Source organism: Hordeum vulgare, chromosome 7H (genome assembly GCF_904849725.1).
Source record: "Hordeum vulgare subsp. vulgare chromosome 7H, MorexV3_pseudomolecules_assembly, whole genome shotgun sequence".
NCBI classification, from domain to species: domain Eukaryota; kingdom Viridiplantae; phylum Streptophyta; class Magnoliopsida; order Poales; family Poaceae; genus Hordeum; species Hordeum vulgare.
In genome coordinates this window covers 288,405,341-288,427,983 of record NC_058524.1, presented here as the reverse complement: position 1 = coordinate 288,427,983, position 22,643 = coordinate 288,405,341, and positions in this window count along the sequence as shown.

Here is a 22,643-nt window from a genome sequence, read left to right as displayed (position 1 = left end):
GAGTTTCTAGCAAGAACGCCTTCTTACCTACGTGACAGCCACAACGATGATATGCCAAAGCTAATTACCCTTCATAAGGACCCTTTTCATCAAATCCAATCCGACTAGAGTGGGAGAGACAGACACCCGCTAGTCACCTTTATGCACGGTGTGCATGTCTGTCGGTGGAACCAGTCTCACGTAAGCGTACGTGTAAGGTCAGTCCGGGCCGCTTCATCCCACAATATCGCCGGAAAAGAATAATACTAGTAGCGGCAAGCAATTGAAAAATCATCGCCCACAACATTTTTTGTTCTACTCGTGCATAAAATCTATGCATAGAAAACCTGGCTCGGATGCCACTGTTGGGTACAACAAAACAAATAAAAACAACAACAACCAAGCCTTTCAGTCCCAAACAAGTTGGGGTAGGCTAGAGTTGAAACCCATAAGATCTCGAAACCAAGTCATGGCTCTGGAACGTGGATAGCTAACTTCCACGCACCCCTGTCCATGGCTAAGTCTTTGTCGATATTCCAGACCTTCAGGATGCCACTGTTGGGTAACGTAGCATAAATTCAAAAATTTCCTACGGCATATTCAGATCTTCCTATGGAGAGACCAGCAACGAGAGGGGTGAGTGCATCTTCATACCTTTGAAGATCGCTAAGCGGAAGCGTTGCTAGAACGCGGTTGATGGAGTTGTACTCGCGACGATTCAGATCGCGGTGTGATTCCGATCTAGTGCCGAACCATGGCACCTCCGCGTTCAACACACATGCAGCCCGGTGACGTCTCCTGCACCTTGATCCAGCAAGGAGGAGGGAGAGGTTGGGGAAGATCTCCGACAGCACGATGGTGTGGTGTCGATGGAGAGACGAGGTCTCCCGGCAGGGCTTCGCCAAGCACCATGGGAGGAGGAGGAAGGAGGGGAGGAGGGCTGCGCTGAGGGAGAGAAGAAACGGTGTGTAAAACAGCCCCAAAACCCTCTCTATATATAGGAGGAGGGGAGGGGGGTGCCACCCCTAGGGTTCCCACCCTAGGTGGTGCAGCAGCCCCCCCAGATGGGAGGTGCGGCGGCCAGGGCAGGGGGAGGGGGTGGCGCACCCCTAGGTGGGCCTTAGGCCCACCAACGCCTAGGGTTCCCCCCCCTCTCCACCTCCAGCGCCTTGGGGCCCTTTGTGGGTGGTGCACCAGCCCACTTTGGGCTGGTTGCCCTCCACCTTTTGGCCCATGCTACCTCTTGGGGCTGGTGGCCCCTCCCGGTGGACCCCCGGAACCATTTCCGGTGGTCCCGGTACGCTACCGGTGACGCCCGAAACATTTCCGGCGTCCAAACCCATCCATCCTATATATCAATCTTTACGTACGGACCATTCTGAAGCTCCTCGTGACGTCCGGGATCTCATCCGAGACTCCGAACATCCTTCGATAACCTCGTATAACAATTCCCTATAACCCTAGCGTCATCGAACCTTAAGTATGTAGACCCTGCGGGTTCGGGAGGCATGCACACATGACCGAGACACTCTTCGGCCAATAACCATCAGCGGGATCTGGATACCCATGGTGGCTCCCACATGTTCCATGATGATCTCATTGGATGAACCACGATGTCAAGGATTCAATCAATCCCGTATACAATTCCCTTTGTCTGTCGGTACAAAACTTGCCCGAGATTCGATCGTCGGTATACCTATACCTTGTTCAATCTCGTTACCGGTAAGTCTCTTTACTCGTTCCGTAGCACGTCATCCTGTGACTAACTCCTTAGTCACATTGAGCTCATGATTATGTTCTACCGAGTGGGCCCAGAGATACCTCTCCGTCATACGGAGTGACAAATTCCGATCTCGATTCGTACCAACCCAACAGACACTTTCAGAGGTACCCGTAGTGCACCTTTATAGTCACCCAGTTACGTTGTGACATTTGATACACCTAAAGCACTCCTACGGTATCCGGGAGTTGCACAATCTCACGGTCGAAGGAAAAGACACTTGACATTAGAAAAGCTTTAGCATACGAACAATACGATCTAGTGCTATGCTTAGGATTGGGTCTTGTCCATCACATCATTCTCCCAATGATGTGATCCCATTATTAATGAAATCTAATGCCCATGATCAGGAAACCATGATCATCTATTGATCAATGAGCTAGCCAACTAGAGGCTTGCTAGGGAAACATTGTGATCTATTTATTCACACATGTCTTACTGTTTCCTGTTAATACAATTATAGCATGAACAATAGACGGTTATCATGAACAAGGAAATATGATAATAACCATTTTATTATTGCCTCTAGGGCATATTTCCAACATTCGGACCAAAAAATTCTTTAATATTCCAGAAAAAATCATGTTAAAATTTGGTGGCATTCTCAGACGTTTTATTTTTGGGTCATCTTTTATTGCACGAAAAACTTAGAAAATAAGATAATCATGGAATTTTATTTTATATAAGTAAAACTAAGAAATAAACAACTAATAATACATAGAGTTGTGCCTACTAAATTCATCAATCACATGTCTTTCAAAAAGGATCCATTAATAAGATTGATCAAGTCTTATTAATAACTATTTCCGGTTGACATGAAACTACATTTTTTAAGTATGACACTAAGTTACCTCAATGGGGATTTGCATATCACCAACAAAAATTGTATAATATTTCTTCCTCACACTACAAAGAGGAATTTCGAAACCTCCAATGGTGATTGTAGAAACAGGCTCAATGACATTAATATTATTAACCAAATATTTCTTCTTCGTAAAATGCATGGTATGTTTTTTGCCGTTGACATGAAAAGTGGCCAAGATTTTGTTGCAATCAATAAAAGCACCTGCGGTATTTAAAAAGGGTCTACCAAGGATGATCGAGATGTTGTTGTCCTCGGTCATGTGAACAATAACAAAGTCTATCAAGATAGTAACATTCACAACCAAAACAGGGACATCCTCCCAAATTCTAACAGGTAAAGCAATGGATTTATCAGCCATTGGTAGAGATATCTCAGTAGGTGTAAGCTTATTCAAATCGAGTCTATTATAAAGAGAGAAAGGCATAACACTAACTCGAGCTCCTAAATCACATAAAGCAGTTTTAACATAATTTCTTTTAATGAAGCAAGGTGTTATGGGTGTACCCGGATCTCCAAACTTCTTAGGCACTCCACCATACAGAGAATAATTAGCAAGCATAGTAGCAATTGCAGTTTCAGGTATTTTTATTTCTTTGGTAATAATTTCTCTCATATACTTAGCATATGGAGCCATTTTCAGAATGTCAGGCAATCGAGTGCGCAAAAAGGCAGGCCTAATCATGTCAGCAAAGCGCTGAAAGTCTTCCTCGTGCTCACTCCTAAAAGGCTTATGAGGGAATGACATGGGTTTTTGAACCCACGGCTCTCTTTCTTTCCCATGCTTTCCAGCAACAAAACTTTTGTTCTCTAGATCTTCCACAGGTTTTATTTCCGCATCATTATCATGTTCTTTATTATTAACTGGTGAAGCATCTACAAGAACATTATTATTTTCATCATCACTACGTGAACGTTCATTACCAGATCATGTCTCAACATCAGAAATAGAATCATCATTATGATTCTTAGCAGGTTTTTCTATACCAGGTTCACTAGAAGCATGGAATTACGAGATCATGTATCATCATTAATTCTCTAAGAATAATGTTCTATTATTTTAGGATAAAGAGGTTCATGAGTCATGCGACCTCCTCTAGTCATTACTCTTACAACATAGTCATCCATATTATCATTTATCTCAGCAAGCAAATCATTTTGTGACTTAGCAACTTGGTCTAGTTGGGTGTGAATCATAGAAGCATGTTTACCTAGACCCTTAATATCATTAGCAATTCTAAACATCAAGTCACTCAAACGTTCTATCATCATAGCACTACATATTTATTGATCTTTGAAATAATTATTAAAATGTTCTTGCTTAACAATATAATTATCAAATTCATTCGTGCATTGACTAGGAGTCTTAGTGTAAGGTATTTAAAGGTACTCACAAAATTTATGTCTACTACGTGTGTTGGGGTGTCAAGACCATGTATTTCTTTGATATGTGAGAATTTCCTAACATCTTAAGTTTTAATACCCTTTTATTTCATAGATCTTTTGGCTTCTTACATATCTTCAGGACTAAGGAATAGAATACCTCTCTTCTTTTGAATATGCTCCGGTGGTGGTTCGGGAAGTGTCCAATCATCGACATTTTGCAATATGTTATTTTATAGTTCTTCAACTTGTCCAATAGTTTGCTCCCTGAAAACTCAACCAGCATAACTATCTCGGAAATCCCTAGAAGCATCGTTCAGTCCAGTATAGAAGATATCAAGTATTTCATTTTTCTTAAGGGGATGATCAGGAAGAGATCTAAGTAAGTGGAGAAGACTCCCCAAGCTTGAGGGAGATTCTCTTGTTAATTTTGCACAAAGTTAAATATCTCCTGCAAGGCAGCTTGTTTCTTATGAGCAGGAAAGTAATTTTCACACAAGTAATAAATCATATCCTGGGGACTACACACACAACCAGTAGGAAGATAAAGTAACTGTTCTTTAGCCTCACCTTTTAGCGGGAAAGGAAAAATCTTAAGGATGTAATAGTAATGTATCTTTTCCTCATTATTAAACAAAGCAACAATATCATTCAATTTAGTGAGATGTCCAACAACAACTTCAATTTCTTACATTGAAAGGACCAGATTCTACTATAGGGATCAACTCAGGGTCTATAGATAATTCATAATCCTTATCATTACCAAACATAGGTGTTGGGGTGTTTCTACAATCTATGGGACCAGCAAGTCCCTTGCTACGGTTCTACGAGGACTACAGGTGCACAAAGAGCATCGCCCTACGTGGTTCGGGCCACTTGGAAGCGTAAAACCCTATGTTCTGTATTCTGGTTGATTATGTATGTGTTCATAGTACTGATGTGCTCACTTGGCAAGGATGCTCGTGGGCAGCAGAAACGAGTGTAGAATGAACACAAAGTTGGCCTTCCTAAAGGTAGTCATGGTCTTCCTTTTATAGTCAAAGGGGTTACGAGAGTGGCTAAAACAATCTGCATGATAGCTAATAAAACTATTGATAGGAGCTATAGTATGAAATACCTAACTCTGACGCACTGTGTACTGCACATTAAACTCATTGTGAGGTGGCACGCCGGCGACGGTCCCCGGCAAGGATTACCTATCCTTCTGTTTTGTTCTCCCAGCTACCATTTATTCACTTCACATGTTGTAGGATGGGTGCCATTAAAGTTGTGCCATGTATATGACTGTAGCCAGAGTCTCTAGCTAGACCCACCTAACCGCCCGTACGCTCGACATCTCACTGATGTTCATAATCATCCTATTGAGGTGGAGTGGCGAAGATGCAGAGGAGTCATTCCGGGCATGATAGATGTCAAGTCTTCTTCCTCCCGGCAAGGTGGCTTGCCGGGGCCTTGTTCCTACACTTTGCTTGCACTTGCTTGAAGGTTGATATTTCATGAGGACATCAATACCATTGTTACACCCACAACCCCTGCTGTTATACATAGTGGACCAATTACTAGAGCTCGCGCATGAGAATTGAATTATGAGGTACTTTCATTTCTTGGAAATCCTTCTAATGTTCATGAACATATGATCCTGCTAAATTAGATACTTTTGTTTAACTTGTGAATAAAGGACCTAGAATGGACAAGAAGGATCGCCATTTGAGCAGGATCAACCATGGAGGGGAAGGTGCATACGCGAGAAAGAACAAGGGATCTTCGAGTGGTGATTTTAGGACTTCGAAGCCGCCATAAGGAGAGCATGAAGACTTAGATGAAATATACAAGATGGCACTTTATAAATTTCGTCCATATGCTATTATAGGTGCTGCATCGTCTTATTTTTGTGCCAGGTCCATGTAATATTGAAATACTACATGATAGGCTGTTTTGAGAGTCCGTATGTGTGGGGAAACCGAGTTAGGATCATTTACGGACACCTCCTCCAAGGGGTCACGAAAATAACTCTCTATTCTCCCATATATATATAGCCCTTAGGGCGCCCTTTAGACTTGAGTTTTGTTTAGACTACTAGTTCGTTGTAGCTGCAACTTCATGTTCTTTGTTTGTGTTCTATGACCAGACCAAGACATCACAAATCCCGACTTTCATCAATGAAATTTTCCTCTTATATTTGCAATCTCCATATTGTAATTTCAGTTTCTTGCTTGTTCTTTGTTTGCATGCAGGAAACAGACCCTCGTGGTTAGGTTGATCATGCTCCAGCATGGTCAATAACCTTTTGGAGTTGGTTTAGAGATTGCTAAGGCTTGATGTCCTCAAACGTTCATATTCGGATCGTCAAAGTCTACTCCACCGAAAACGATAGCCACCATCTCATCGAAAGATAGGGACAACTTTGCCTCTATCAAGTGGTATCAGATTTCCATGCTGCTCGGTGAGAATTTCCAGGTTTTGATAGTTTAGGCTGCATCTATTCTTCCTACCTACATTCCATGAAAAAGCCACAAAAAATAGGGTTAAATTCTCATATGCAAACCAATATGAGCCTTTGCAATTTTCTGTTTGGTGTTTGCTTTGTTGAATTTGCTGTAGCATCATCGTGTCAAGTTGCTGATCTTAGGGTCTAGTCCTTTAGAGTTTTGAGTTATGTTCATTAGTTGTTACACCGCATACCCATCACCATCAACATCACTGTTGCCATACCCACCATCATCATCATCTAGTATCACTACCCCTGTCATATATCACCACCACATATCCACCACCCATCCAAGTCCATAACATATTAGGTTTAGGTTTGCTTTCAAGTTCTATCTCTTTTTGGTTTCGTGTTTCCTTGCGTGCGTAGGTTTCAGAAAAAAAAGAGTTTGTAGACCCCCGCACAGTTTTTAGGCCAAAATTTAGGTGGGTGAATTTCTTCCATCTCTTTTTTTAGGCTTTGTGAAGCGTTTTGAGACATTCAGCACCATAGTGATTTTTTGTCGGCTTTTTGGTCGTCGCAGCTCTGAATCGTTCGAGAAAAAGAAATAGTCAAATTTTTGTGCCTGTCCTATTTTTACACCTTCGGAAGATTTTTTGAGACGCTCGCCATTATAGTGATTTTCTGAAAAAGATCCCAAAAAAGAGGCAACAAAAAAAGAAAAAAGAGAAAAAAGAAAATAAAATGAGTGTGCTCTTCCTTTGATTACGTGTAGTGTCTTTATTTTGTTGGTGTTCTAGGCTCGCGTCTCTAGTACGGTCTAGCCTAGGACCAGCATGGTACAATCATTGAGCGTCTTTTCAACCTTGCATCTGTGCACTCATTATTGTTGAACATTTTTGCTACCATATTAATAGCCTTCCCAGCACCACATAAATTTACGTCATATGTTTGACACCACGTGGAAATCGCCCTATCCAAGCTTTGATATTTTTAACTACAATGGTTGTCGATCACCACATGCTACTCGGTAAGAACTGGTAAGAATTTGAGATTTTCTTGACGGATTTGTGACACACCACCACCACCACCACCACCACCACCACCACTTCCTAGTAGTGTGCCGGTTCATATTCTTGTGTGTTCCTGGTGCCGCTAACCATGTCAAGATCACAGGCCGACGAGATCAATTGGGAGAGCCTGGCCAACAAGGAGCTCCATGATATATTTCAACAAATGATGGCTGACTAGGTACAAGACTTCGTGAACAGCCTTGGAGAGGCCATGGAGAAGCTAGATGGTTTGGAAAAGACATTGGACACCAAGATGGACGCCAAGTTCAATGAGGTGCTTGCCCGTCTACCACCACCAACTGCAGCTATCGTCCTTCTCCGACAACAACAACAACAACAACAACAACAAAAGGGCCCAAATTTCATGGGACGAGCGCGACATGTGCCTATCAACCAAGGCCAGAATTCTGGTGTTGTTGCTACTTTTGCACATGATGTGGCTATTTTTTCTGCCTTCGTTGAGCAGAATGAGGATTATGATGGTGACTACTATGATGAGGGAGAGGTTGCTCCAAATCAGCACGAGGGACAACAACCACCACAACAAGCACCGCGTCGTCCACATGCATACAATCACAATGTTAGGGATGCAACACCCCCTCAGGTACGGGATCATGACCATCTCCCTAAACTTAAATTTAATATTCCTACATTTGATGGTAGATATGTTCCTGATATATATACACCTTGGGAGTTAGAAACATAAAAACATTTTACTTGCCTACAATTTATTGAGGACAGACGTGTTGCTACTCGTGTTTGTTCATTCACTAGTTTTTTTTGTGTTTAGTTATTTGAACATTGTAGAATACATCATGCCAATATTCCACCTACTTAGGATTCTTTAAAACATGCTATGCGTACTCGTTGGGTTCCACCATATTAACAACGTGAATTACTTCAAAAATTGCAACGTTTAAGACAAGGGAATTTTTTTTAGAAGAATATTAACACGAAGTACAAACTCGCATGATTAGATGTGGTATTGTTTAGGACAATGAAGCTATGTTTGCATGTTTTATGGGTAGGTTAAATAAAGATATTCAGACTATTTTAGAGTATAAGGAGTATAACACTATCACCCGTTTATTCCATCTTGCTTGCAAAGATGAACATGAAGTGCAGGATCGACAGACATTGCCCAAAAGTAATTTTTCTGCATGTCGCACTTCCTCATGGACACCATGGACCTCATCTGCTTCCACACATCCTACTGTGACACCACCCACTTCACCCACCAATTCCAACCGAGATAGCAGGAAACAGGCACGTGCCCCACCTTCCGCCAAGAGCACACCTTCCGGGCCTGCACAGAGCTCGTCTTCATCCAATGCATCCATAGGGTGGACGCCTGAGGTTATATGTCATCGTTGCCACGATGGAGGTCACTATGCAAGAGACTACCCATCCAAGCGTGTGATGATCGTTACCGAGGATGGTGGATATAACTCTGCTAGTGATTATAATGAGGAGACTTTGGATCTTCTTGCAAATGAAGAACAAGGTGTCGATGATACTGAACAAGAGACACAATACATGGCTGCTGACTACACCATCACGTGTTGAAGTTTATTTGCTCAATGTGTTTTGAATGTGCCGGGAACACAGGGTGAGAAAAATCAGAGGCAGAATTTGTTCCATACAAAGGGAGTTGTCAAGGAATGTTCTGTTTGCGCCATCGTAGATGGGGGAGTTGCGACAACTTGGCTAGCATGGAGATGGTGGAGAAGATGTCTCTCACCACCAGACCACATCCTCATCCTTATTACATCCAATGGTCCAACAACAGTGGCAAGGTTAAGGTAACACATAATGTTTATGTGCATCTTAGCATTGCTACTTATTCTGATTATGTTGGTTGTGATGTGGTACCCATTAGCATACTTGATCCATCCGGGTGGCACGAAAATGTACAATTACATCCAAACAAAATATTGGTGGCACGGAATGAAGAGAGATATCGCCCCTTTTATTGCATGTTGTGATTCTTGTCAGTGAATCAAGGCTGAGCACCAGAAACATGCCGGCCTACTCCAACCTATGAAAGTACCCGAGTGGAAGTAGGATGAGATCGGCATGGATTTTATTGTTTGTCTACCCCGGTCCTGACATGGGCACGACGCTATAGGTGTTATCACAGATTTACTCACCAAGGTGGCGCATTTCATTCTAGTGAAGACCACCTACTCCACACAAAAGCTGGCCAGGCTACACCTTGCTCATATTGTCTGCTTACACGGGATTCCGAAGACCATAGTATATGAGCGAGGAACTCAGTTTACCTAAATATTTTCGGATTACTTACAGCAAGCCTTGGGAACGCAGTTACTGTTCAGTACGGCATATCACCTCGAGACAGGAGGAAATACCGAACGTGTGAACCATATTCTGGAAGACATGCTGAGGGCAAGTGTACTAACCTACGGAAATAGTGGGGAGCATGGTTTTCCACATGCCGAGTTCTGCTATAACAACAACTACTAGGAAAGTCTACAAATGTCACCTTTTGAAGCATTGTACAAATGAAGGTGTCGTACACCACTAAATTGGTCAGAAACCGGCGATAGCCGTATCTTCAGCCCACACATGCTCCAGGAGGCCAAGGATAAAGTGAAAATCCTCAGGGACAAACTCAAGACAGCTCAAAGCCGTAAAAATAGCTATTACGATTGAAGGCATCGCGACGTAAGTTTTGAGACAAACGATTATGTCTACCTTAGAGAGTCACGAATGAGAGGTTTGCAAAGGTTCAAGGTCAAGGGCAAGCTAGCACCTCGCTTCATCGGGCCATTCGGAATAATCGCACGAAGAGGCAAGGTTGCCTACCAACTAGACCTACTCGCTTAGTTGTCAGATGTGCATGACGTATTTCACATATCTAAGTTAATAAAATGTGTGAGCGATCCAGACAAACAAATATCACACGACAGCATAGATGTGCAACCAGATCTCACTTACCGTGAACACCCCGTAAAAATACTAGAGGAATCTAAAAGGAGGACACGCGAGAAGGTCACCAAGTTATTCAGGGTACAATGGAGTAACAACTCACAGGATGAAGCCACTTGGGAAAGAGAAGAGTTTCTGCAGAAAGAGCAACCACACTTGCTTGAGGAATGGCTCAAATCTCGGGGACGAGATTTTTCTTAAGAGGGTAGGTGTTGTAAGAGCCTCATAATTTTAATTTGGGATTTTCTGATTTATTTACTTATTTAAGAGAATTTCCAAAAAAATTATAAAACATCTTTTGGAATCTTCTTAAAAATTATATCTTGAGCAAAATTTATTTTGAGTTCTCCTTGGCAGCAAATTCTTATTTGGCAAGGGCCTTCCATAATTTCCTTCTTGACAAAGTTTTTCATTTGAAGAATCCCTCTATCCTTCTTTTAAAAATCCCGAAGTAGTTTATGCTCCAATTTTTTGCTAACTGAGGTTTACCCTAAAATTCTTCCTCTTCCTCTTTCACTGATTTCTTGCCTATAACTCCCCTCTATCACGAGGGCATCTTTAAAAGTCATATTCTCAAAGTTTTGGGGTGGTTTAACAACTTTGCCTATAACTCCCCTCTATCACGAGGGATTCCGAAGACCATAGTTTCCAAAGCAATTTCTGCAATCAGTTTTGACCACCAAACATTTACAAAGGAACTTATTGTTCCCATTGGTTTTCGACCCCAAGTACCCTCAACCTATTGCACCAAGAACCTTTTCGTTGCCACCTTAATTTTTTTAAATTTTGTTTGACCCAAGTTTGGACCAGATTTGTTGTTTTGTTAAAAACCAACCGCAACCATTTTCAAAAATTCTGAAAAATTACAGGTAGCTTCTAGAGTCAAAGAGAGACCTCCCCAAAAAAATTCATACCCTAACTCTTTTTCCTCGTGCCAAAATCATTTCGTCCAGGAGGTTCTGCACACTATTCCATGGAGGACGAACGACAGTGTCAATCTCACGAGTGCCTACTCTGGCGGCTTTTACACTGTGCCTCCTCCTTATCCACGGCCCGCACGGTCTCTTGGTCGGTTGTGGGAGTTGGGGATGAGCTGGCCTATGCACCGCCAACCCTGGTAGCGATGCCAGCGATGCCTGCTTCGGCCCCAAGAGCTGCTCGCTGCAAAGCTGCACTACACGACACCACCCAAACAACCAGAGAGCCCCGCGTGTCTACCTCCACCCTGCGCACACTGTTGCACCGTTGCCACGCCCTGGACAATGCAGAGCGCTCTCTTTGTAGCCGTCATGCCCGTGAGGTGCCACTCCATCGAGCGATGACCTCAATGTGTAATTGCTCGGGGTCAGTGGTGAAATGGAACCCCCGAAGACTATCGTAGCTAGCCCAACCTCCGTAAGCACCTGCAGAACCCCCTAGCTCGCCGTAATCGGCAGTGGAATTGACCTCGTTGCGGCACCCCTCTCGTCTACCTATAAATTGAGGCCCTGAGTCCTTCTGAAGCCACCCCCTCCTCCCTACCTCACAAGAGCCTCGCCAAAACCACTCGGAGGACCTGAGGTGGGTCATCTTCCGCGCCTCCGGCCTCCCCCATTAGCTTTGGGCTTCGGCTAAATTTGCTCAGGTGAGCATGTCCACGCGGCCCAAATTTAGGCTGTGGACTCCTTGAGCACCTGCTCATCTAAGCCGTGCATCAATTGGGCGTTCGCACGCTTCTCCGACGAGATCAAACTACACCCAAAAGCGCCCCCCGCGCCCCCACCAAAGTTGGAGTTGCCGTCGATATGGTGCTCACCGGCGACTTTCTCCAGCTCCCATAGTTGTGGAATCATACAGTGAGTGCATCTGTCCCCTTTTCCCCTTCTGGTTCGTAGCAGAACGCCTCTGGCGACGCCACGATCGCTTGTCACCGATGAGGTATTTTCAAACCAGACAGTGGGGTGGTGGCCCACTATCAGGGTTCTGTGTATTTGCAAACTGTTTACCTAAGGCGTATTTCGACAGAGTGTGCTTTCGCCCTTGTCTCACGCATTTTCATCAGGGCGTTTTTTTTCTTTTTCAATCAGCCCCTGGGTTACTTTGTGTTTATTACAGATTGTTCCCTAAACTTCATTCCTTCATAAATTTTAAACCATGCAGGCTTTGGAGTTGATTCTTTTTGCAGGTAAACTCTTTTGCTCTCTAGTTTTTTTCATATTTATTCAAAAATACTATGAGACATTATTTGTCCATTTGGCATTTACATTAGAACCCGATGTGTGTGATGTAGATACCGAAGGGGAGTCGCTGCAGTCAACTTCACCGAGCTAGACCCCGACTTTGTCAACCCACACAATCATGTTTAATCATTTGATGTGATGTTTGGTGATAGGATTGTTTGATAAGTTGCTGCATAAGAACACTTGCATCTTATATGATATGATTTCATGCATGACAAAGATGACCACCAATGTGATAATGAGAGGCCGTGGGCGGCCTAATCACGTGGGACGTGATTGGTTGTGGCCTCATCATGCCGAATGCATGACATCGTGTGGATAAATTTAACAACTCTAGTGTCGGCATAGATCGAGTCTAGTCAGTCTGTCAACTTACTTTTCATGCCACCACGGGTCTTTATGGAAGGAAATACCGTGTAGTAGGTCGTAAACCTACTATGAGGTACACACCAATTAGAGGAGCCGGGATGAAGGTTACATGGCCCTGGAATAAAGCGAGTCATCCGGTCAGGGGGCATGGGTGTTTCCGGTCTAGGACCGAGTGGGAGGCAGTCCTTGTAGCATGCGGTAGAAATTTGATCCCATGCTAATCGAGGATGTTGGCCTCCCCGTCTTATAGTTTTTTTCTAGAAGCGTGATCCGGGTGATTCCGGGCCTCACTTGGTAAAAATGGGTGTGTGCTAGTTTTGAATGTTTATCTCTAAAATACCGTACGTGGGATTAGTCCTAGTGACTATAGAAATATGTTGGTTGTGGGTAAAGAGTACACCCTTTGCAGAGTCAAAACTATCCAAGTAGCCGTGTCCATGGTCAAGGACGACTAGTTGACACGTCAAGTGTCGGTCTCTAGAGAACTGGTTTTTTGTTTGTGTAAGTGCTTATTATTGACATCTCATGGATGGAACTAACTTGATGAAACCTGGTTGTATTAAATATCCTGAAGGTTGGTTGTATCACCCGGATATTCATTTACTTTTATGCCCTTTCTATGGTGTTGCTAAGATGCCCTACTGAGGCGAGCATTTACTTTATGTCCTTTCTCTGGTGTCGCTAAGACTCCTGACTGAGGCAAGCATTTACCTTTATGCCCTTTCTATGGTGTCGCTAAGACGCCCGACTGAGGCGAGCACTTACCTTTATGCCCTTTCTATGGTGTCGCTAAGACGCCCGATCGAGGCAAGCATTAACTTTATGATGCCCTTTCAATGGTGTCGCATAGACGCCCGACTGTGTCTTATTAATTTATTATTAAGCCCTGTATGCGGTGTCGCTCATACGCCCGATGGTAGCCGTCTATTTTTACCTCATAACCTTTTGAGGCGTCGCTTCAAACACCCGATCGGTGCCTTTTTACTTTCTTGGATATTTTGGGAGGACCACCGCCCGACTTATCTGCTCTAACTTAACTTCTGCTAAATTTTCTACCATAGCTCATCGTGATCATTAACCTTGCATATGAAACTGTTGCATTCATCTTATCTTTTGTGCAAACTATCTTGCGATTACTTTCCAAGTACTCACTGGCTTGTTGATGTGGCCAGATATGGATGAAGGAGACCTCATAGATGAAGAGTACGATAGCGAGTTGGATGCCTAGAGGAGTCCCAGTCAGTCTTGCGATCTTGGAGTCTCTAGTTGTATCATTTCACCACTTTCGCCATCATGAATAAATCGTCAAGCCTCAGTCTAACGCTTGGCATGTAGTAGTACTTAAGCTGTGTCACTTCACTCTAATGTAACATGCCTACCTATTTATGCAAGCAGTAGAGCTACCCATGACCACTCTGATATATCCACCCTTATGCTAAATATGGGTGTGTTGTAATAAACTATCAAGCGGCCTCCGATCTACCCTGTTTAATATTAAGTACTACTGGTTTTCCATATCAAGTTGGTCCATCAGTGTGAATAATTTTCTACGTTGGTGACATTCATGCATGATTTCCCATAATTAATTTATTTGGAAATCGGTCATGACACAATGGTGGGAGATGGGACATCTGCAATGGCAACCCCCGCCGGGGCTGGTACGAGCATCTTCGCGATAACGGCTCGCATTAACAGCCTCATGAGATCCGCCCTTGAGACAAAGCGCTGCTCCATCCGTTTCCTCCGCCACCACCGAGGAGGAACTAGGACAACCAGCGCGACGAGCAGGTCAGGGCGTATCAGGGGCCTCAAGAGGTCGCTTACATTCTCGGCGGTGCCCATACCCCCTCGTCGAATCGCTAGTTCAAGCAGCTCTCCAGCGAGGTGAATGCCTTCGTCTCGAGTCCGGGGGTTGCGAAGCCCCTCAAGTGGTCCCAGTACGCCATCACATTTGACACCAGGGACAACCTCAAGTTTGTGGCCGTCGCAGGCACACTCCCCATGATATGCACTCCCACCATCAGCATCGTGGCATTCACCAAGACTCTCATTGACGGAGGCGCGGGCCTCAACATGCTCTCAATCGAAACCTTAGACACGCTCCAGGTGTCGTACAACCAGATGATGTAGACCATGCCGTTCTCGGGGGTGACCGACGGCTACACCACTCCACTGGGGTAGGTCTGCCTTCCGATCATCTTCGGCATGCACGACAACTATCACACCGAGCACATCTACTTTGACGTAGACAACATCCGACTCCCGTACAATGCCATCTTGGACTACGTGGCGCTGGCCAAATTCATGGCGGCGACCCACCACGGCTACAACATCCTCAAGATGTCAGGTTGAAGTGGCATCATCACCATCGCCTGCGGCGAGTGGGACGCGATATGTTCCCTCAAGTGCGCCTACACGACCGCTGCAGCAGAGTGTTCTGATGCTGCTAGAGGCAATGTGCCTCGTGAGGCCGCACTCCCGAACAAGAAGCAGTCGTTGCCCGCCTCTAGCTCCGCCAAAGCAAAGGGTGCGGTGGCCGAGTCCAAGGGCACAAGCCCCGCACATGCTACGGGTGCTTTCCCCTTCCAACATAGGAAGGCATGTCCGACGCCTCCCTTGGGTCAGGCTCGGGAAATTCCACCTTTAAGGCATCTGACCTTACTGATACACCAAGAGAGGTGCTCGGGCACCACCTGGGGGAGCACCTCGATGCGCGCCCTTACGAGCAAGGAGTACAACGCTGGGTGCTGGGGGCGCAGGATTTCATCGCCCACAAGATTGATAAGCTGCGGGAGGCTCATCGCTCCCGAGGGGACCTGGAATGCGCATCTTGACTGTTGGGGAACATAGTAATTTCAACATTTTCCTATGCCAAACAAGGATATATCTATGGAGAAACCAGCAACGAGTAATGGGGTAGAGCATCTTCATACATTTGAAGATCACTAAGGGGAAGCATTACTAGAACGCGGTTGATGGAGTCGTACTCGCAGCGATTCAGATCGCAATCGGTTCCGATCTATGTGACGAATCACGGCACCTCCGTGTTCAACACACGTACAACCCGGTGAAGTCTCCCACGCCTTGATCCAGCAAGGAGGAGGGAGAGGTTGAGGGAGAGCTCCGGCAGCGCGACAGCACGGTGGCAGTGGAGCTACGAGGTATTCCAGCGGAGCTTCTCCAAGCTGCGGGGAAGAGGAGGAAGAGGAACTGGGCTGCCTGAGAGAGAGGCAGAGATTTCTGTGTGCTCCAAAGGCCAAACCCCTCCACTATATATAGGTGGAGAGGGAGGGGGCTCCCACCCTTAAGGTTCCCACCCCAAGGGGTGCGGCAGCCCCATCTAGGGCAGGGGCGGCATCCAGGGCAAGGGAGAGGAGGGGTGGCACCCCAGATGGGCCTTGGGCCCCCTCCTGCACAAGGGTTTCCCCCCTTCCTCACTTGTTGCGCCTTGGGCCTTGGTGGGGGGCGCACCAGCCCAATCTGGGCTGGTTCCCTTCCACCTTTTGGCCGATGCTAGACTTTGGGGCTGGTGGCCCCTCTCGGTGGACCCCCGGAACCCTTCCGGTGGCCCTGGTACGTTACCTGTTACGCCCGAAACATTTTCGGCATCCAAAACCCCTCATCCTATATATCAATCTTCACCTCCGGACCATTCCAGAGCTCCACGTGATGTCCGGTATCACATTCGGGACCCCGAACAACCTTCGCTAACCTCGTACACTATGCCCATATAACACTAGCATCACCGAACCTTAAGTGTGTAGACCCTACGGGTTCGGGAAGCATGCAGACATGACCGAGACACCTCTCCGGTCAATAATCAACAGCGGGGTTTGGATATCCATGTTGGTTCCCATATGTTCCATGATGATCTCATCGGATGAACCGCGATGTCATGGATTCAATCAATCACGTATGCAATTCCCTTTGTCTATCGGTATGATACTTGCCCGAGATTCGATCGTCGGTATCTCCATACCTTGTTCAATCTCGTTACCGGCAAGTCTCTTTACTCGTTCCGTAGCACACCATGCCATGGCTAACTCCTTAGTCACACTGAGCTCATTATGATGATGTTCCACCGAGTGGGTCCAGAGATACCTCTGCGTCACACAGAGTGACAAATCCTGGTCTCGATTCGTACCAACCCAAAAGACACTTTCAGAGATACCCGTAGTGCACCTTTATAGTCACCCAGTTACGTTTTGACGTTTGATACACCCAAAGCAATCCTACGGTATCCGGGAGTTGTAGAATCTCACGGTCTAAGGAAAAGATACTTGACATTAGAAAAGCTTTAGCATACGAACAACACGATCTAGTGCTATGCCTAGGATTGGGTCTTTTCCATCACATCTATCTCCTAATGATGTGATCCCGTTATCAATGACATCCAATGTCCATGATCAGGAAACCATGATCATCCATTGATCAACGAGCTAGCCAACTAGAGGCTCACTAGGGACACATTGTGATCTATGTATTCACACATGTATTATGGTTTCCGGTTAATACAGTTATAGCATGAATAATAGACAATTATCATGAACTGGAAATATAATAATAACCATTTTATTATTGCCTCTAGGGTACATTTCCAACATTGACATCGCGGGCCTCAATGGGGTCGCTTCCCGGAGCTCCTTCTGGCCTGCGTTCATGGGGCTAGGCCGAGGTGCCCCCGCTGATCGTGTTCGCGTGCCTTTTGGCTTGGAGAATGTTGCAGCTACCTTCCAAGGGTTGGCACGACTCGCACCAGCGCCTCGGGAGCCCCCAAGGCTGCGGGAGGTAGCCGACCCCTGAGAGATCGACCTCCGCGATGTGCTTCATCAAGTGACGTGGAGCTCCCACGACAATGCGATCGCTAGGTGAAGCTTCGTTTCACCCGAGATCGAGGATACCCTTCAGGCTACGCTACCCATAGGCGTGAGGGCCCGCCCTCGCAAATTTCTTGCTTTTTAGTTGTGCGGTGAACCGTGTTATTTCCCTTCAAAATTGATCTTGTTCACTCGAAATGCATAGCTGGTGGTTTGGCGCCTGGGTTGCTATGCGGCACATGATTTTTGGTTGATCATTCCATGAAGGGACTTGTCCCTGCAGCACCGCTAAATCTGAGTGACTCAGCTGTGAATGAAGGGCTTACCCCCATATACGTCACCTCGTGGGGTCCTTGATGCCAGACATCTTCGTGCAGTGGCCTCGCAACGATCACCCGACGCGTGTCGCCGCCATGTTGCAGGTTCTGTAAGTGCGCTGATGCAAAAAAGAATGAGGGACAACCCACCTAAAGCCTGAGGCTAGGAGCTCCTGAGCCTTGTGCCCGGGGTATCCGACACCTCAGTAATCGACGCCCGTGACACTCTCACGTAATAATGAGTTTGGGGTTGTACATCCCCCAGAGCCTCCAAAAGTGGAAGCCCAAGACAGGCCATGTCATGGCCTCGTGAGGGGGCTCCTGTCCACGCCCAAGTGGAAGTCCCCATGCTCTGCACCCCATCCCTGTGGTGGCCGACCCTAAGGTCGCCACCCAAGAGCTTGACAGCCATCGCCAGCAGCTGCTCCATGAGGCGGAGGCGTTGGAGGCTACCCAGCGTGAGTTCAAAGCCACTCGACGTGAGTTCAACGCAGCCCACGGCCTCATGCCGGCTGCCCCCAGGCGCAGCCGGCTGGCGGACGTGCGATGCCGTGTCGGAGCCATCGACGAGGACCTGGCCGGCGGCCGCCCCATCTACGACACCCCCGTAAAGAACATGGGAGCTGCGCAGGTGGACCTCAGCGAGCTGGAAGGGCTCGTGGGATCGGCCCGCAACGCGCAACAAGAGCGTATCTGCATCCTCGTGGAGGCTGCCAACGTGCAGCAGGCCCAGCCGGCACAGTTGTACCATGAACCGGTTGGCTCCCGCTCAAGGATCTTCGCCTGCCAATGCCCACCATCGTCGTGCCAACCGAAAGACGGGCAGCCATGGCCGACAGGACCACAACCCGTCTGTTTGCAATAGCCGTGCGAGGGAGCCGGCTGGCCAGGGCGACCGCCAGCCGGCAAGAAGCAGTTGGCACAAGGAGCGTGATCGGTCGGTGGCACCACCGCCACCCCGTGCACCGGCGTCCGAACGTATCGCCACACGTCAGCTTGACGACTAGGACGCCCGTTTCCGCGTGGAGTGCCTCGCAAAATCCCGAGCCGCCGAGGAAGAGAGCACTCTCGGCCCGCTGTGCTTCGGGCCGCGCATCCTCAAAGAGCCTTCCCCCAAGGGCTTCACCTTGGTGGGCAACACCCCCAAGTATAACGGCTCCAACAAGCCCGAGGATTGGTTGACCGACTACACCACCACCGCCGGCATCACCAGTGGCAACAAGCGTGCGACAGTATGCTATGTGCCCCTCAAGCTGCTCGGCTCGGCCTGGACCTAGCTTAACACCCTACCGGCTGGCAGCATCAATGGCTGGCTGGACTTACAGGAGGCCTTTGTGCGAAACTTCACCGGCACGTACAAGCATCCCAGACGGCCCCGACAACTCGCCCTGTGCGTGCTGGGGCCAACCAACCCACTCCGTGACTACCTCACACGGTGGACCGAGCTCCGTAACTCCTGCGAGGGCGTCCATGAAGTACAAGCGATTCAGTACTTCATCGACGACTGCCGAGACGGCACCCTCCTCAATCACAAGCTCATGCGTCGAGAACCATCAACCCTCGCCCAACTGATGGGTGTCGTCGACCAGTACACGGTGGCCGGGTCTTCCATGAAGCTCCCGGTACTCATCGACGCGGTTGGCAAGCCAACTATTGCCAAGACGACTGCTGCCCCGGTAGCCGGACGATCCCAGTCGGATCAAGGCAAGCGCAAGGTCGACCAGTAGGACCCCTGCCAGGACGCCCGGAAGGTCGCGACCGTCGAGGACGGGCGCATGGCCGACGGCCAAGGCTCCAGCCGGCGCCAGCACACCAACGATGGCCAAGCATCCGTGGCAGGCCAAGTACACCTTCTAAGCCCTGCTCAATGGGCCCTGCAAGATTCCACAGCAGGGCCAAGCCAGCAATGCACAAGGCGCACCAGTGTAGCTGGTTCACCAAGATCGCGCGTGGTGATGCTCTACCGCCCGTCTCACCACTGCCACCGTCGCCGCCACCCGCACCGGGAGCCGGCAGTGCCCGCGACAACTACCCCCAACAAGACGCAACCTACGTCATCGTGACCAGTGAGGATGAAGACAAGCATAGCCAACGCAAGCGTGCGTTGGAGGTCAACGCCATGATCCCGCCGATCCAACAGTACATGCACTCTTCAGACAAGCCAATCACGTGGGCACACGAGGATCAATCGGCTGTAATGCCGATGCGAAGATGCTATGCACTAGTCCTCGACCCCACCTTCATCTCTCGGTGGTACACATGCCGCTTCATGAGGGTGCTCGTCAAAGGCGGTAGCAGCATCAACATCCTCTACCGCGGCACCGTGGAGAAGCACGACATTCTGGAGTCCGAGCTACAATTGACTTGGATGGTGTTTCGTGGCATCGTCCTCGGTCACTCCTGCTCTCCGATCGGCAAGGTCCGGCTAGACGTGATGTTCGTATCACCAAAGAACTTCCGTCGCGAGCCGATCTGGTTCGAGGTCGTCAACCTCACCAGCTCCTACCAGGCCATCTTGGGCAAGCCGGCCCTAGACAAGTTCATGGCGGTCCCACACTATGCCTACTAGAAGATGAAGTTGTTGGGCCTGCACGGGATCATAACCATAGTCGCCAATTACAAGGAATCGTCTGAGTGGGCTCTAGCCAGCTCCGAGATGGCTGAGTCACTCGTCATTTCCAAGGAGCAGGGATAGATCGGCCGGCTCGTGGCTCTTGCACGTGAGCGAGTGGCCATGCCCGAGCCCAAGCTGAAGCAGTCGGCTGTGGAGGCCCAGTTCCAGCCGGCCACCAGCAAGGATAACAAGAGGGTCCCCTGGACCAGGCTGACCCCACCGGCAAGTACGTCGTGGTGGGGGGGGGGGGGGGCTCAAGAACAAATAGGAAAGCGAGCTCATCGACTTCCTCCATGACAATCGAGATATCTTTGCATGGACCCCAAAGGACATGCCGGGAGTCCCAAGGAAGTTCATAGAGCACTTCCTTCACATCTGGCAGGACGCAAAGCCGGTCAGGGAACCCCCATGCCGCTTCTCCGAGGAGAAGCGGAAGACCATCGGTGAAGAAATCGCCCGTCTGTTAGCAATCGGTTTCATCATCGAAGTCTTCCACCCAGACTAGTTGGCGAACCCGGTCCTGGTGCTGAGGAGGAACGAGACTTGGCACATGGGTATCGATTACATGAGCATAAACAAGGCATGCCCCAAGGATCCATTCGCTCTGCCCCATATTGATCAAGTGATCGACTCGACAACGGGCTGCGAGCTGTCGTCCTTCTTGGATGCCTATTCAGGCTACCACCGGATTAGGCTAAATCCGGCTGACCAGCACAAGACAGTGTTCAGAACACCCTTCCGGTCATTTTGCTATATCACGATGATGTTCGGGCTTAAAAACACCAGCGCCACGTTCCAGCGCTGCATGCAGCGATGCCTCTACATGCAGCTTGGCCGCAACGTACACATCTATGTAGACGACATTGTGGTCAAGACTAAAGACCCTCCTGAACAATCTCAAAGAGACGTTTGCTACTCTGTGCGAGTTTGAGATACGGTTGGACCCGGAAATGTGCGTGTTCAGCGTACCAGCCACCAGCTCCTCGATTTACTCATTTTTGAGCGGGCCATCGAGGCCAACCTGGAGAAAATTTGGTCCATCGAGTTGATGGCCCAGCCGACTAACCTGGCCGGCATCTAGAAGGTCACTGGCTGCCTCGCATCGCTCAGCCGCTTCATCAGCCGGCTCGGAGAAAAGGCCCTCCCACTCTACCGCCTGCTCTTGAAGGCGGGCGGTTTCATGTGGAGCGACGAAGCCGACGAGGCCATGCGTGACCTCAAGCGTGCGCTAACCACCATGCCGATGATGGCCGCGCCGGTAGGCAAATAGCCAATGTTGCTCTACATCATGGCAACCGGCCACATCATTGGCATCGTCATGTCCATCAAGTGCTCGGAGCCTGGTCGAGCCCTGCCGATCCAATGACCTGACTACTACCTGAGCGAGGTGTTGTCCGCCTCCAAGAAAAACTACCCGCACTACTAGAACATGTGCTGTAGCGTGTTCCAAGCGGCCCGGAAGCTCAAGCCTTACTTCCTGGACACCCGGTCAAGGTGGTAAGCACCGCTCCCCTTGGGGAGATCATGGGAAACTGGGACGCGGCTGGCTACATCGCCAAGTGGGCTCTCCAGCTGGCCGACAACGCACGTACGAGTCCCACACCATCGTCAAGTCACTAGCCTTGGCGGACTTCCTCGTCGACTGAGCAAAAATGGAGTACCTACCGCCGCCTCTTGACTCCACCCATTGGCGCATGCACTTCGATGGCTCGAAGATGTGCACCGGCCTCGGAGCCGGCATCGTTCTCTCCTCCCCCATGGGGAACCGGCTGTAGTATGTCCTTCAGATCCACTTTGCCGCATAGAACAACATGGCGGAGTACGAAGCGCTCACCCATGGCCATCAGTTGGCC